This window comes from Balaenoptera acutorostrata, chromosome 1, assembly GCF_949987535.1.
Source record: "Balaenoptera acutorostrata chromosome 1, mBalAcu1.1, whole genome shotgun sequence".
Lineage (NCBI taxonomy): Eukaryota > Metazoa > Chordata > Mammalia > Artiodactyla > Balaenopteridae > Balaenoptera > Balaenoptera acutorostrata.
In genome coordinates, this window is record NC_080064.1 from 119,937,566 (window position 1) to 119,952,911 (window position 15,346).

The 15,346-nt window shown below is 39.6% G+C and overlaps 1 protein-coding gene across 2 annotated transcripts in view; it reads left to right on the plus strand.

The window, feature by feature from the left end:
• The window catches only part of C1H1orf226 (chromosome 1 C1orf226 homolog), a 312,030-nt gene that overhangs the window by 242,957 nt on the left and 53,727 nt on the right, over positions 1–15,346 (plus strand). The gene's annotated exons all lie outside the window — the stretch shown is intronic.

Below are 15,346 nucleotides of genomic sequence, written 5' to 3' on the forward strand. Positions count from 1 at the left end.
GTGCAGAGGAACTGAAACACTGAATGCGTTGGGTTCATGGAAAAGACTGACAATGAGAGAAGAAAAGTATAAAAAGAGAGTAGCACATGGCAAAGAGATATTCTGAAGTCCCATTGTTCTAACTATGTATCTCCTTTTTTTTTTTTTTTTACCTCAAGTAGAGAACTGTCAGATCTTCAAACTAGAAACACTAGAACATAGGTGATTTGAAAAATAGAAGTTTGAAAACCACGAGGAAAAAGGCAGACATCCCTCACTCCTTTAAATGTGTCCAGGCCTTGGTCACTTAAGACCTGGAGTCCTAAAGAATGTGATTGCAAAATGATGATTGATCATCTTTGCAAAATCATGGGGAATGGATGAGATATGAGAAGATTACAAGAAAAAGACACTTCACTTTTTAGAAAGGGGGAAAATCTGGGTCTAGGAATTATAGACTAGTGAACTTGTCATTGCCCCTGGGCAAAATTCTAGAAGAGATCATTAAGCAGATGATCTGTGAGAGCTTGGAAAAGGAAATAGTGATCCCTAGGAGACAGTCCTAAAAACCAATTACCAAGTATGCTTAGGAAATCTGCCTTAAGAGCAGCTATGCAAATTAGATTTGACTGTTTGAGTTGACCACAGTGTGAATGAGCAGTGAGATGCTGTAACTAAAGAAAAAAATATGATCAGAGATGCTTTGCTAAAAAAATATGATCAGAGATGCTTTGCTAAAAATTCAGTTCTAGAGCATAGAAAATATCCAAATTCACTCTGTCGTGTTCTCATCCCTTTAGGAATATGCATTCAGTTCTGTGAACTGTGTTTTAAGAGTTATTGGTAGATTGGGGTATGTACAGAAAAGGTTAACAAGGAAGATGGAGATCGTATTTACTGAACAAGCAACTCACCATATGTTGGGCATTGTGTTAAATACTGGAGGGGAGTGTTTTAATACTTAATACTATGAAGAGATCATTAATCTACCTATTTTCAGATCAGGAAAGAAAGGGTTATGTCAACTGAATAGTTTGCATAAGGCCAACAGCTAGGAAGTGGCAAAGCTAAGACTTGAACCCAGATCTCTCTCAACCCAAAGCCCATACTCTTTCCACAGTACAAACCTGCCAGAGCAATAAAGGATCTAGAAAATGGGCTGGTTGAGGAACTCTTGAAGGAAGAGGAAGTGTGTCACTTTAAAGAATGAGAGGAGTAAATATAAGTATGGTGGTGGTTTTCAAAGGGTTGCCATTTAGAAGGATTAGCCTTGTTCTCTAAGGCCCCAAAGGATAGAACTAGGGCAGTAGTGTGGCAGTACTAATAGTAGTTACCATTTATTAACCATTTGCTATAAGCTGATCTTTCTGCATACATTCATTCTTTAAACCTCATGAGTGAGGTACAGTACTATGGTTATCCCCATTTCACAGGTGAAGAACCATGAGTAAATCCAGATAATGCCCAGGATCTCACAGCTAGTAAGTAGCAGAGCCTGGACCTATAATCCAGATCTGTCCCACACCAGGGCCAGTGTTTTCAACCATTTCCTTCCACTGCATTGCTGTTGGTAGATTTCTAATCAATGTAAGGGGAAATTTCCAAGTAATTAGAAGCCCTCCAAAAGGAGGAATGGCTACTGTAACTGGAGTGAACTGCCCATCACTGACAAATGCTGAATGACAGGGATGCTGGGTTGGACAGATCTGAGGACTACACAGGTCTCTTTCTATTCTACATTCCGTTTTTTTTTCCTGTGCTCCTAAAAGAAACACATTTACCTATAGATTAATAGTCAAGGAAGTGAGAAGCGGGGTGTTGGTGGTGGGTCTAGTGGTTCTTTATCAATCCGTCAACTTAAATTCCAACATAACTATAAACCCCAAATCCAGTTTCCCCAAGATATTGTTTATATTTCAGTAATTTATGTTGTTTATGGACATAACAGTGTACAGAAAAGTTTATTGCTGTGGCTTGAACGCATAACAGTTCCATTAGTGAGTGAAAATTATAATTCTATGCATATTTTGAAATAAAACCAAGAAATTTGAAGAAATTTGAAGTGGGAATAAATCTAATAATATCTTAGTAATCATTATTAACACTATATGAACTACTTTGGTATCCTACCCTTTAATTATACTGAAAGTTATGAAAGTTGAGATACTTTTTGGAAGTGGGATCAGAACTGCACTAGACTTAAGGATTAAGATTAAGGAGGGGAAAAGGGAAATCTTTCCTTATTCTCTTGAGTCCTCATATTATTCTTTCTCCCCTCCCCCACCCCCAACACACACACAATCACAGTTCTTAAAACCAAGGTATGAAGAAGTAAGGGTTCGTGGAATATAGTTGTAGATCTAGAAGTTTGGACGTGAGGCCTTAATTTGTTGATTTATTAATTTGTCGGTGAATGAGGTCACATGGAAAAACTTCCTGCTTCTTGATTGTGTTGGCGGATACTTTCCTAAACTCTAACTAGTTGACTTTATAGTTAGCTAGAGATTATTGACTTTTAATAACTTACACATTAAGTTTCTGAACTCAGACATAAAAGAGCAGTCTCCGAAGAGCTCCAGTCCAAAGAGAGTGGCTGCATCCATGCCCAGGTTGTCATCATATTTGCCGAAAAGGTGCTTTGTCTACCAAGGTAAAGTTAACACTAGCTTGCTGCCATCCCTGAGTGCCTTCCATGTCTTTATGCCTTGTTGGCATGCCAGTCTGCCTTCATATCTGCTCCATCGGTTTTAAATCTAGTTCACATTCCTTAGGGTATTACCTAATAATAAATGAAAAACTCAAAAATCAAAGGAGTTTTATGTGTGATGCATCTGAACTAATGGAACCTCACTTCTGTCTGGGGGTGGGGGAAATGAATAGCCAGGCTGAGCACATTATGGGTGCTTATTAATGACGGCAAGGACGCTTCCCTCCCTCCTAAGCAGGCATTAGGAACCTCCTATGTGCCAATCACAGTGCTGGCACTGGAATACCAAGGTGTGGCCCTTCTTGCTACAAGAAGCTTCAGTATAAACATCATAGTGAGTACTGGTTCAAGATGGCAGAGTAGAAGGGCGTGCGCTCACTCCCTCTTGCGAGAGCACAGGAATCACAACTAATTGCTGAACAGTCATCGACAGAAAGACACTGGAAGTCACAAAAAAGATACCCACATCCAAAGACAAAGGAGAAGCTGCAATGAGACGGTAGGAGGGGTGCAACCACAATAAAATCAAATCCCATAACCGCTGGGTGGGTGACTCACAAGCTGGAGAACACTTATACCACAGAAGTCCACCCACTGGAGTGAAGGTTCTGAGCCCCACGTCAGGCTTCCCAACCTGGGGGTCTGGCAACGGGAGGAGGAATTCTTAGAGAATCAGACTTTGAAGCCTAGTGGGATTTGATTGCAGGACTTCGACAGGACTGGGGGAAACAGAGACCCCACTCTTGGAGGACACACATAAAGCAGTGTGTGCATCAGGACCCAGGGGAAGGAGCAGTGACCCCATAGGAGACTGAACCAGACCTAACTGCTAGTGGTGGAGGGTCTCCTGCAGAGGCAGGAGGTGGCTGTGGCTCACCGTGGGGACAAGGACAATGGCAGCAGAAGTTCTGGGAAGCACTCCTTAGTGTGAGCCCTCCCAGAGTCCACCATTAACCCCACCAAAGAGCCTGTAGCCTCCAGTGCTGGGTCACCTCAGGCCAAACAATCAACAGGGAGGGAACTCAGTCCCACACATCAGCTGACAAGTGGATTAAAGTTTTACTGACTCTGCCCACCAGAGCAACACCCAGCTCTACCCACTACCAGTCCCTCCCATCAGGAAGCTTGCACAAGCCTCTTAGATAGCCTCCTCCACCAGAGGGCAGACAGCAGAAGCAAGAAGAACTACAATCCTGCAGCCTGTGGAACGAAAACCACATTCACATAAAGATAGACAAAATGAAAAAGCAGAGGGCTATGTACCACATGAAGGAACAAGATAAAACCCCAGAAAAACAATTATATGAAGTGGAGATAGGCAACCTTCCAGAAAAAAAAAAATTCAGAATAATGATAGTGAAGATGATCTAGGACCTCAGAAGAAGAATGGAGGCAAGGATCGAGAAGATGCAAGAAATGTTTTAAAAAGACCTAGAAGAATTAAAGAACAAACACCTAGAAGAATTAAAGAACAAACAAACAGAGATGAACAATACAATAACTGAAATGAAAAATACACTAGAAGGAATCAATAACAGCATAACTGAGGCAGAAGAATGGAGAAGTGGGCTGGAAGACAGAATGGTGGAATTCACTGCCATGGAACAGAATAAAGGAAAAAGAATGAAAAGAAATGAAGACAGCCTAAGAGACCTCCGGGACAAAATGAAACGCACCAACTTTCGCATTATAGGGGTCCCAGAAGGAGAAGAGAGAGAGAAAGGACCTGAGAAAATATTTGAAGAGATTACAGTCGAAAACTTCCCTAACATGGGAAAGGAAGTAGCCACCCAAGTCCAGGAAGCGCAGAGAGTCCCAGACAGAATAAACACAAGGAGAAACATGCCAAGACATACAGTAATCAAATTGACAAAAATTAAGGACAAAGAAAAATTATGAAAAGCAACAAGGGAAAAATGACAACATACAAGGAAACTCCCATAAGGTTAACAGCTGATTTCTCAGCAGAAACTCTACAAGCCAGAAAGGAGTGACACAATATATTTAAAGTGATGAGAGGGAAGAACCTACAACCAGTATTACTCTACCCGGCAAGGATCTCATTCAGATTCAACGGAGAAATCAAAAGCTTTACAGATAAGCAAAAGCTAAGAGAATTCAGCACCACCAAACCGGCTCTACAACAAATGCTAAAGGAACTTCTCTAAGTGGGAAACACAAGAGAAGAAAAGGACCTGCAAAAAGAAACCCAAAAATCCTCAACAAAATACTAGTAAACAGAATCCAACAGCACATTAAAAGGATCATACACCATGATCCAGTGGGGTTTATTCCAGGAATGCAAGGATTCTTCAATATACGCAAATCAATCAACGTAATACACCACAGTAACAAATTGAAGGAGAAAAACCATATGATCATCTCAATAGATTCAGAGAAAGCTTTTGACAAAATTCAAGACCCATTTATGATAAAAGCCCTGCAGAAAGTAGGCATAGAGGGAACTTTTCTCAACATAATAAAGGCCATATATGACAAACCCACAGCCAACATCATCCTCAATGGTGAAAAACTGAAACCATTTCCACTAAGATCAGGAACAAGACAAGGTTGCCCACTCTCACCACTATTATTCAACATAGTTTTGGAAGTGTTAGCCACAGCAATCAGAGAAGACAAAGAAATAAAAGGAATCCAAATCGGAAAAGAAGAAGTAAAGCTGTCACTGTTTGCAGATGACATGATACTATACATAGAGGATCCTAAACATGCTACCAGAAAACTACTAGAGCTAATCAATGAATTTGGTAAAGTAGCAGGATACAAAATTAGTGCACAGAAATCTCTTGCATTCCTATATACTAATGATGAAAAATCTGAAAGTGAAATTAAGAAAACACTCCCATTTACCATTGCAACAAAAAGAATAAAATATCTAGGAATAAACCTACCTAAGGAGACAAAAGACCTGTATGCATAAAACTATAAGACACTGATGAAAGAAATTAAAGATGATACAAATAGGTGGAGAGATATACCTTGTTCTTTGATTGGAAGAATCAACATTGTGAAAATGACTCTACTACCCAAAGCAATCTACAGATTCAATGCAATCCCTATCAAACTACCACTGGCATTTTTCACAGAACTAGAACAAAAAATTTCACAATTTGTATGGAAACACAAAATACCCCGAATAGCCAAAGCAATCTTGAGAACGAAAAATGGAGCTGGAGGAATCAGGCACCCTGACTTCAGACTATACTACAAAGCTTCAGTAATCAAGACAGTTTGGTACTGGCACAAAAACAGAAATATAGATCAATGGAACAGGATAGAAAGCCCAGAGAGAGATCCATGCACCTATGGTCACCTTACCTTTGATAAAGGAGGCAAGGGAATACAATGGAGAAAAGACAGCCTCTTCAGTAAGTGGTGCTGGGAAAACTGGACAGCTACATGTAAAAGAATGAAATTAGAACACTTCCTTACACAAACATAAACTCCAAATGGATTAAAGACCTAAATGTAAGGCCAGACACTATCAAACTCTTAGAGGAAAACATAGGCAGAACACTCTATGACATAAATCACAGATCCTTCTTTTTTTTTTTTAAACATCTTTATTGAAGTATAATTGCTTTACAATGGTGTGTTAGTTTCTGCTTTATAATAAAGTGAATCAGTTATACATATACATATGTTCCCATATCTCTTCCCTCTTGCTTCTCCCTCCCTCCCACCCTCCCTATCCCACCCCTCTAGGTGGTCACAAAGCACCAAGCTGATCTCCCTGTGCTATGCAGCTGCTTCCCACTAGCTATCTGTTTTACATTTGGTAGTGTATATATGTCCATGACACTCTCACCCTGTCACATCTCACCCCTCCCCCTCCCCATATCCTCAAGTCCATTCTCTAGTAGGTCTGTGTCTTTATTCCCATCTTGCCACTAGGTTCTTCATGACCTTTTTTTTTTTTTTCCTTAGATTCCATATATATGTGTTAGCACACTGTATTTGTTTTTCTCTTTCTGACTTACTTCACTCTGTATGACAGACTCTAACTCCATCCACCTCATTACAAATACCTCCATTTCATTTCTTTTTATGGCTGAGTAATATTCCATTGTATATATGTGCCACATCTTCTTTATCTATTCATCCGATGATGGACACTTAGGTTGCTTCCATGTCCTGGCTATTGTAAATAGAGCTGCAATGAACATTTTGGTACATGACTCTTTTTGAATTATGGTTTTCTCAAGGTATACGCCCAGTAGTGGGATTGCTGGGTCGTATGGTAGTTCTATATTTAGTTTTTTTAAGGAACCGCCATACTGTTCTCCATAGTGGCTGTATCAATTTACATTCCCACCAACAGTGCAAGAGTGTTCCCTTTTCTCCACACCCTCTCCAGCATTTATTGTTTGTAGATTTTTTGATGATGGCCATTCTGACCAGTGTGAGATGATACCTCATTGTAGTTTTGATTTTCATTTCTCTAATGATTAATGATGTTGAGCATTCTTTCATGTGTCTGTTGGCCATCTGTATATCTTCTTTGGAGAAATGTCTATTTAGGTCTTCTGCCCATTTTTGGATTGGGTTGTTTGTTTTTTTGTTATTGATCTGCATGAGCTGCTTGTAAATCTTGGAGATTAATCCTTTGTCAGTTGCTTCATTTGCAAATATTTTCTCCCATTCTGAGGCTTGTCTTTTGGTCTTGTTTATGGTTTCCTTTGCTGTGCAAAAGCTTTTAAGTTTCATTAGGTCCCATTTGTTTATTTGTGTTTTTATTTCCATTTCTCTAGGAGCTGGGTCAAAAAGGATCTTGCTGTGATTTATGTCATAGAGTGTTCTGCCTATGTTTTCCTCTAAGAGTTTGATAGTGTCTGGCCTTACACTTAGGTCTTTAATCCATTTTGAGTTTATTTTTGTGTATGGTGTCAGGGAGTGTTCTAATTTCATACTTTTACATGTACCTGTCCAATTTTCCCAGCACCACTTATTGAAGAAGCTGTCTTTTCTCCACTGTATATGCTTGCCTCCTTTATCAAAGATAAGGTGACCATATGTGTATGGGTTTATCTCTGGGCTTTCTATCCTGTTCCATTGATCTATATTTCTGTTTTTGTGCCAGTACCAAACTGTCTTGATTACTGTAGCTTTGTAATATAGTCTGAAGTCAGGGAGCCTGATTCCTCCAGCTCCATTTTTCGTTCTCAAGATTGCTTTGGCTATTCGGGGTCTTTTGTGTCTCCATACAAATTGTGAAATTTTTTGTTCTAGTTCCGTGAAAAATGCCAGTGGTAGTTTGATACAGATTGCATTGAATCTGTAGATTGCTTTGGGTAGTAGAGTCATTTTCACAATGTTGATTCTTCCAATCCAAGAACATGGTATATCTCTCCATCTGTCTGTATCATCTTTAATTTCTTTCATCAGTGTCCTATAATTTTCTGCATACAGGTCTTTTGTCTCCTTAGGTAGGTTTATTCCTACAGATCCTTTTTGACCCACCTCTTAGAGAAATGGAAATAAAAACAAAAATATATAAATGGGACCTAATGAAACTTAAAAGCTTTTGCACAGCAAAGGAAACCATAAACAAGACCAAAAGACAAGCCTCAGAATGGGAGAAAATATTTGCAAATGAAGCAACTGACAAAGGATTAATCTCCAAAATTTACAAGCAGCTCAATATCAAAAAAACAAACAACCCATTCCAAAAATGGACAGAAGACCTAAATAGACATTTCTCCAAAGAAGATATACAGATTGCCAGCAAAGACATGAAAGGATGCTCAACATCACTAATCACTAGAGAAATGCAAATCAAAACTACAATGAGGTATCACCTCACACCAGTCAGAATGGCCATCATCAAAAAATCTACAAACAATAAATGCTGGAGAGGGTGTGGAGAAAAGGGACCCCTCTTGCGCTGTTGGTGGGAATGTAAATTGATACAGCCACTATGGAGAACAGTACGGAGGTTCCTTAAAAAACTAAATATAGAACTACCAAACGACCCAGCAATCCCAGTACTGGGCATATACCCTGAGAAAACCATAATTCAAAAGGAGTCATGTACCAAAATGTTCATTGCAGCTCTATTTACAATAGCCAGGACATGGAAGCAACCTAAGTGTCCATCATCGGGTGAATGGATAAAGAAGATGTGGCACATATATACAATGGAATATTACTCAGCCATAAAAAGAAACGAAATTGAGTTATTTGTAGTGAGGTGGATAGAGTTAGAGTCTGTCATACGGAGTGAAGTCAGAAAGAGAAAAACAAATACAGTGTGCTAACACATATATATGGAATCTAAGGGGAAAAAAAAAGGTCATGAAGAACCTAGTGGCAAGACGGGAATAAAGACACAGACCTACTAGAGAATGGACTTGAGGATATGGGGTGGGGGAAGGGTAAGCTGTGACAAAATGAGAGAGTGGCATGGACATATATACACAACCAAACGTAAAATAGATAGCTAGTGGGAAGCAGCCGCATAGCACAGGGAGATCAGCTCTGTGCTTTGTGACCACCTACAGGGGTGAGATAGGGAGGGTGGGAGGGAGGGAGATGCAAGCGGGAAGAGATATGGGAACATATGTATATGTATAGCTGATTCACTTTGTTATAAAGTAGAAACTAACGCACCATTGTAAAGCAATTATACTCCAATAAAGATGTTAAAAAAAAACAAACCCAAAACAATGAAGAAAGTGGTAATAGGAATATACATATCGATAACTGCCTTAAATGTGAATGGATTAAATGCTCCACCCAAAAGACAGAAGCTCACTGATTGGATACAAAAACAAGACCTATGTATATGCTGTCTACAAGAGACCCACTTCAGACCTAGGGAAACATACAGACTGAAAGTGAGGGGATGGAAAAAGATATTCCATGCAAATGGAAATGAAAAGAAAGTTGGAGTAGCAATACTCATGTCAGAAAAAATAGACTTTAAAATAAAGAATGTTACAAGAGACAAGGAAGGACAGTACATAATGATCAAGGGATCAATCCAAGAAGTAGATATAACAATTATAAATATATATGTACCCAACATAGGAGCACCTCAATACATAAGGCAACTGCTAACAGCTATAAAAGAGGAAATCGACAGTAACACAATAACAGTGGGGGACTTTAACACTTTACTTACACCAATGGACAGATCATCCAGACAGAAAATTAATAAGGAAACACAAGCTTTAAATGACACAAGAGACCAGATAGATTTAATTGATATTTATAGGACATTCCATCCAAAAACAGCAGATTACACTTTCTTCTCAAGTGCACATGGAACATTCTCCAGGATCACATCTTGGGTCACAAGTCAAGCCTCAGTAAATTTAAGAAAATTGAAATCACATCAAGCATCTTCTCCGACCACAACACTATGAGATTAGAAATCAATTACGGGAAAAAAACCGTAGAAAACACAAACACATGGAGGCTAAACAATACGTTACTAAATAACTAAGAGATCACTGAAGAAGTCAAAGAGGAAATCAAAATATACCTAGAGACAAATGACAACAGAAACATGATGATCCAAAACCTATGGGATGCAGTAAAAGCAGTTCTAAGAGGGAAGTTTATAGCAATACAATCCTACCTCAAGAAACAAGAAAAATCTCAAACAATCTAACCTTACACCTAAAGGAACTAGAGAAAGAAGAACAAACAAAACCCAAAGTTAGTAGAAGGAAAGAATTCATAAAGATCAGAGCAGAAATAAATGAAATAGAAACAAAACAGTAGCAAAGATCAATAAAACTAAAAGCTGGTTCTGTTAGAAGGTAAAATTCACAAACCTTTAGCCAGACTCATAAAAAGAGGGAGAGGACTCATATCAATAAAATTAGAAATGAAAAAGGAGAAGTTACAATGGACACTGCAGAAATAGAAAGCATCATTAGAGACTACTACAGGCAACTCTATGCCACTAACATGGACAACCTGGAAGAAATGGACAAATTCTTGAAAGGGTATGACCTTCGAAGACTGAACCAGGAAGAAACAAAAAACATGAACAGACCAATCACAAGTAATGAAGTTGAAACTGTGATTAAAAATCTTCCAACAAACCAAAGTCCAGGACCAGATGGCTTCACAGGTGAATTCTTTCAAACATTTAGAGAAGAGCTAACACCCATCCTTCTCAAACTCTTCCAAAAAATTGCAGAGGTAGGGACACTCCCAAACTCATTCTACAAGGCCACCATCACCCTGATACCAAAACCAGACAAAGATACTACAAAAAAAGAAAATTACAGACCAATATCACTGATGAATATAGATGCAAAAATCCTCAAGAAAATACTAGCAAACAGAATCCAACAACACATTAAAAGGGTCATGTACCATGATCAAGTGGGATTTATCCCAGGGATGCAAGGATTCTTCAATATATGCAAATCAATCAATGTGATACCCCATATTAACAAATTGAAAAATAAAAACCATATGATCATCCCAGTAGATGCAGAAAAAGCTTTTGCCAAAATTCAACACCCATTTATGATAAAAAAAAAACTCTCCAGAAAGTGGGCATAGAGGGAAGCTACCTCAACATCATAAAGGCTATATATAACAAACCCACAGCAAACATCATTCTCCATGGTGAAAAACTGAAAGCATTTCCTCTGAGATCAGGAACAAGACAACGGTGTCCACTTTCACCACTATTATTTAACATAGTTTTGGAAGTCCTAGCCACGGCAGTCAGAGAAGAAAAAGAAATAAAAGGAATACAAATTGGAAAAGAAGAATTAAAACTGTCACTGTTTGCAGATGGCATGATACTATACATAGATAATCCTAAGGATGCCACCAGAAAACTACCAGAGCTAATCAATGAATTTGGTAAAGTTGCAGGGTACAAAATTAATGCACAGAAATCTCTTGCATTCCTATACACTGACAACAAAAGATCAGAAGGAGAAATTAAGGAAATAATCCCATTCACCATTGCAACAAAAAGAATAAAATACCTAGGAATAAACCTACCTAAGGAGGTAAAAGACCTGTACTTAGAAATCTATAAGACACTGATGAAGGAAATCAAAGATGACGCAAACAGATGGAGAGATATACCATGTTCTTGGATTGGAAGAATTAATATTGTGAAAATGACTATACTACCCAAAGCAATCTACAGATTCAATGCAATCCCTATCAAACTACTAATGGCATTTTTCACAGAACTAGAACAAAAAATTTCACAATTTGTATGGAAACACAAAAGACCGCGAATAGCCAAAGCAATCTTGAGAAAGAAAAACGGAGCTGGAGGAATCAGCCTCCCAGACTTCAGACTATACTACAAAGCTACAGTAATTAAGACAGTATGGTGCTGGCTCAAAAACAGAAATATATACATCAATGGAACAGGATAGAAAGCCCAGAGATAAACCCACGCACCTATGGTCAACTAATGTATGACAAAGGAGGCAAGGATATACAATGGAGAAAAGACAGTCTCTTCGATAAGTGGTGCTGGGAACTCTGGACAGCTAAATTTAAAAGAATGAAATTAGAACATTCCCTAACACCATACACAAAAATAAACTCAAAATGGATTAAAGACCTAAATGTAAGATCAGACACTATAAAACTCTTAGAGGTAAACAGGAAGAACGCTCTGTGACAAAAATCACAGCAAGATCTTTTTTGACCCACCTCTTAGAGTAATGGAAATAAAAACAAAAATAAACAAATGGGACCTAATGAAACTTAAAAGCTTTTGCTCAGCAAAGGAAACTATAAACAAGATGAAAAGACAACCCTCAGAATGGGAGAAAATATTTGCAAATGAATCAGCGGACAAAGGATTAATCTCCAAAATATATAAACAGCTCATGCAGCTCAATATTAAAAAAACAAAGAACCCAGTCCAAAAGTGGGCAGAAAACCTAGATAGACATCTCTCCAGAGAAGACATACAGATGGCCAAGAGGCACATGAAAATCTGCTCAACATCACTAATTATTAGAGAAATGCAAATCAAAACTACAATGAAGTAACACCTCACACTGGTTAGAATGGGCATCATCCGAAAATCTACAAACAACAAATGCTGGAGAGGGTGTGGAGAAAAGGGAACCTTCTTGCACTGTTGGTGGGAATGTAAATTGATACAGCCACTATGGAGGACAGGATGGAGGTTTCTTAAACAACTAAAAATAAAATTACCATACGACCCAGCAATCCCACTACTGGGCATATACCCAGAGAAAACCATAATTCAAAAAGACACATGCACCCCAGTGTTCATTGCAGCACTATTTACAATAGCCAGGTCATGGAAGCAACCTAAATGCCCACAGACAGATGAATGGATAAAGAAGATGTGGTACGTATATAGAATGGAATAGTACTCAGCCATAAAAAGCAATGAAATTGGGTCATTTGTAGAGACGTGGATGGACCTAGAGACTGTCATACAGAGTGAAGTAAGTCAGAAAGAGGAAAACAAATATAGTATATTAACGCATATATGTGGAATCTAGAAAAATGGTACAGATGAACCAGTTTGCAAGGTACAGATGTAGAGAACAAACGTATGGACACCAGCGTGGGAAAGGGGATGAGGGTGGTGGTGGGATGAATTGGGAGATTGCGATTGACATATATACAGTAATATTGTATAAAATAGATTACTAATAACCTGCTGTATAAAAAAATAAAATAAAATTCTGAAAAAATAAAAATAAATATAAAATTAAACATCATAGTATGAGATAACGTGCTATGGTAAAGGTGAACCCAGGGGCATTCAGCAGCTCAGACTTGGGGGCAGGGTGGGCAGGGAACGCTTCTCTGAATCAAGTCTTCAAGGATGCCAGAGGTGTCACAGCAGTTGCAAAGGCAGGCAGATGTATGCACCTGGTTCTGAAGGGCTATGTAGGTCAGGCTCCTGGAGAGAGGTGAAAGCAGAAACATAGTTGCTCCATGCAGAGGAGTTTGGACTTGGTCTGAGGGCAGTAGGAAACATTTGAATGGTTTTTAGAAGGAAATACTAGGATGTAGTTTGTGTTTTCAAAAATATCACTTTGCTAGCAATAGAGTGGCTTGGCAGTAGGTGAGGTAGGAAGCAGAGAGACACTAGGTGAGTTGCAAAATTCCAGGTGAACAGTAGGACCTGTGGACTAAGGCAGTACTGTGGAACTGAAGGAGAAAGTATATTTCAGAGCCATGTCAAGGAGATGGGCTGCAGAGAACTTGGTCATGAGTGACAGATATTGGAGAACAAAGGAAGAAGGAGTTAAAGGTGTTGCCCAGGTTTCTGGCTTGAGTGGACATGGAGCCCCTCATCGAGAGAGGGCTTGGGAGAAGGAAGGCCATGTTTGCCTGAGAATTACAGGGGAGATGATTAATTTAGTTGGGGAACATGATGAATTTGAAGCTTGAGAGAAGATCAGGAGTGTGTGTCCATAAGGACTGGCTGGGTGGGCCTGGAGCTCAGGCAGGAGATGCTGAGGTGCCGTTGTTGGCTTGTCCCTTCCGTGTTAGGAGGACACTTTGGCGTCATTAGAAGAATCGGGTACTCTATGGTGCGGGCCCGATAATGTAAGATTAGCTTTCCTAGAAGCCACGTTAAACAAACATAATAACCTCTATTTCAGCATCGTTCAGAGTTGGTGGACATGTGAGATGAACTGAAATGACTTTTAGCAGAGTTCAGCAGAGAAGCTTTGGTCCCCAAGGTGAACTTGGATTTCTTCTGGGGATTGTTCTCCTCTCTGTATCACTTCTCTTTTGAAAGTCCCTTTCAGACTTCTTGGGGTCCTTGGTAAGAATCTCAGTAAAAAGGCTACTTAGAGGGGATATCGGTAAGGAGAAGTAAAAAGCACTTTACTCATTATTTCATCTTCCCAGTAACACTGCAAGGTGTTACTATTAAAAGTCCCATTTTACAGATAAGAAAACTGAGCCTCTGAGGGTTCCCCGGCTTACCTTATGGTAAGGGGCACAGTTGTGGATATGACTCTAAATCCCGTTCTGTCTGTGCTGCACAGAAAGACTGACTTAGACATACCAGGCCTGTGAAATCCTGGGATGGAAAAGTTGTGTTTTCATTGAGGAAAAGATTCTGGGGGGAAATGATGTGTCCCCAGGGTGTTTATAAAGAGCAACACTCTCCTCAATGCTCAAATCAGTTCCTCTGATGTATCCCTGATACTCACCTCCCCTGCCCCATGTTGACAGCACTCAGACTTGGTGGTTCTGGTGGTACCCTGTCCTAGGCCCACCTAAGAGTCAGCCATTAGGACCTTGCTTATAATTTTCCCCTTTTCCTGGCCTTTCCTCTGCCTCTACCCCCACCACCCACCCACAGCAGCCAGAGGGATTCTTTAGTCTAAAGCATCAGGAAGTCAATCCTCTGCTCAGAAGCCTCTAATGGTTTCTCGTCTCACTTGGAGTACAACCCCTGCCCTTCAAGGTCTCCTGTGTTCTGGCCTTTGATTGCTTCTCTGACCCTGTCACTGACCGCACTCCCTTGACTTGAGCCACGCTGACCTTCTGGCCATTCCTTGAATGCTTAGAGCGCCTTATAAACACCACCTGGCTTTGAAACTTGCTGTTCCCACTTTCTGCACTGCCTTTGCCACGTAGTCCAGTGACTGGCACCCTCACGTCATTAGGTCTTTGCCTCTCTTTAAGGCCTTC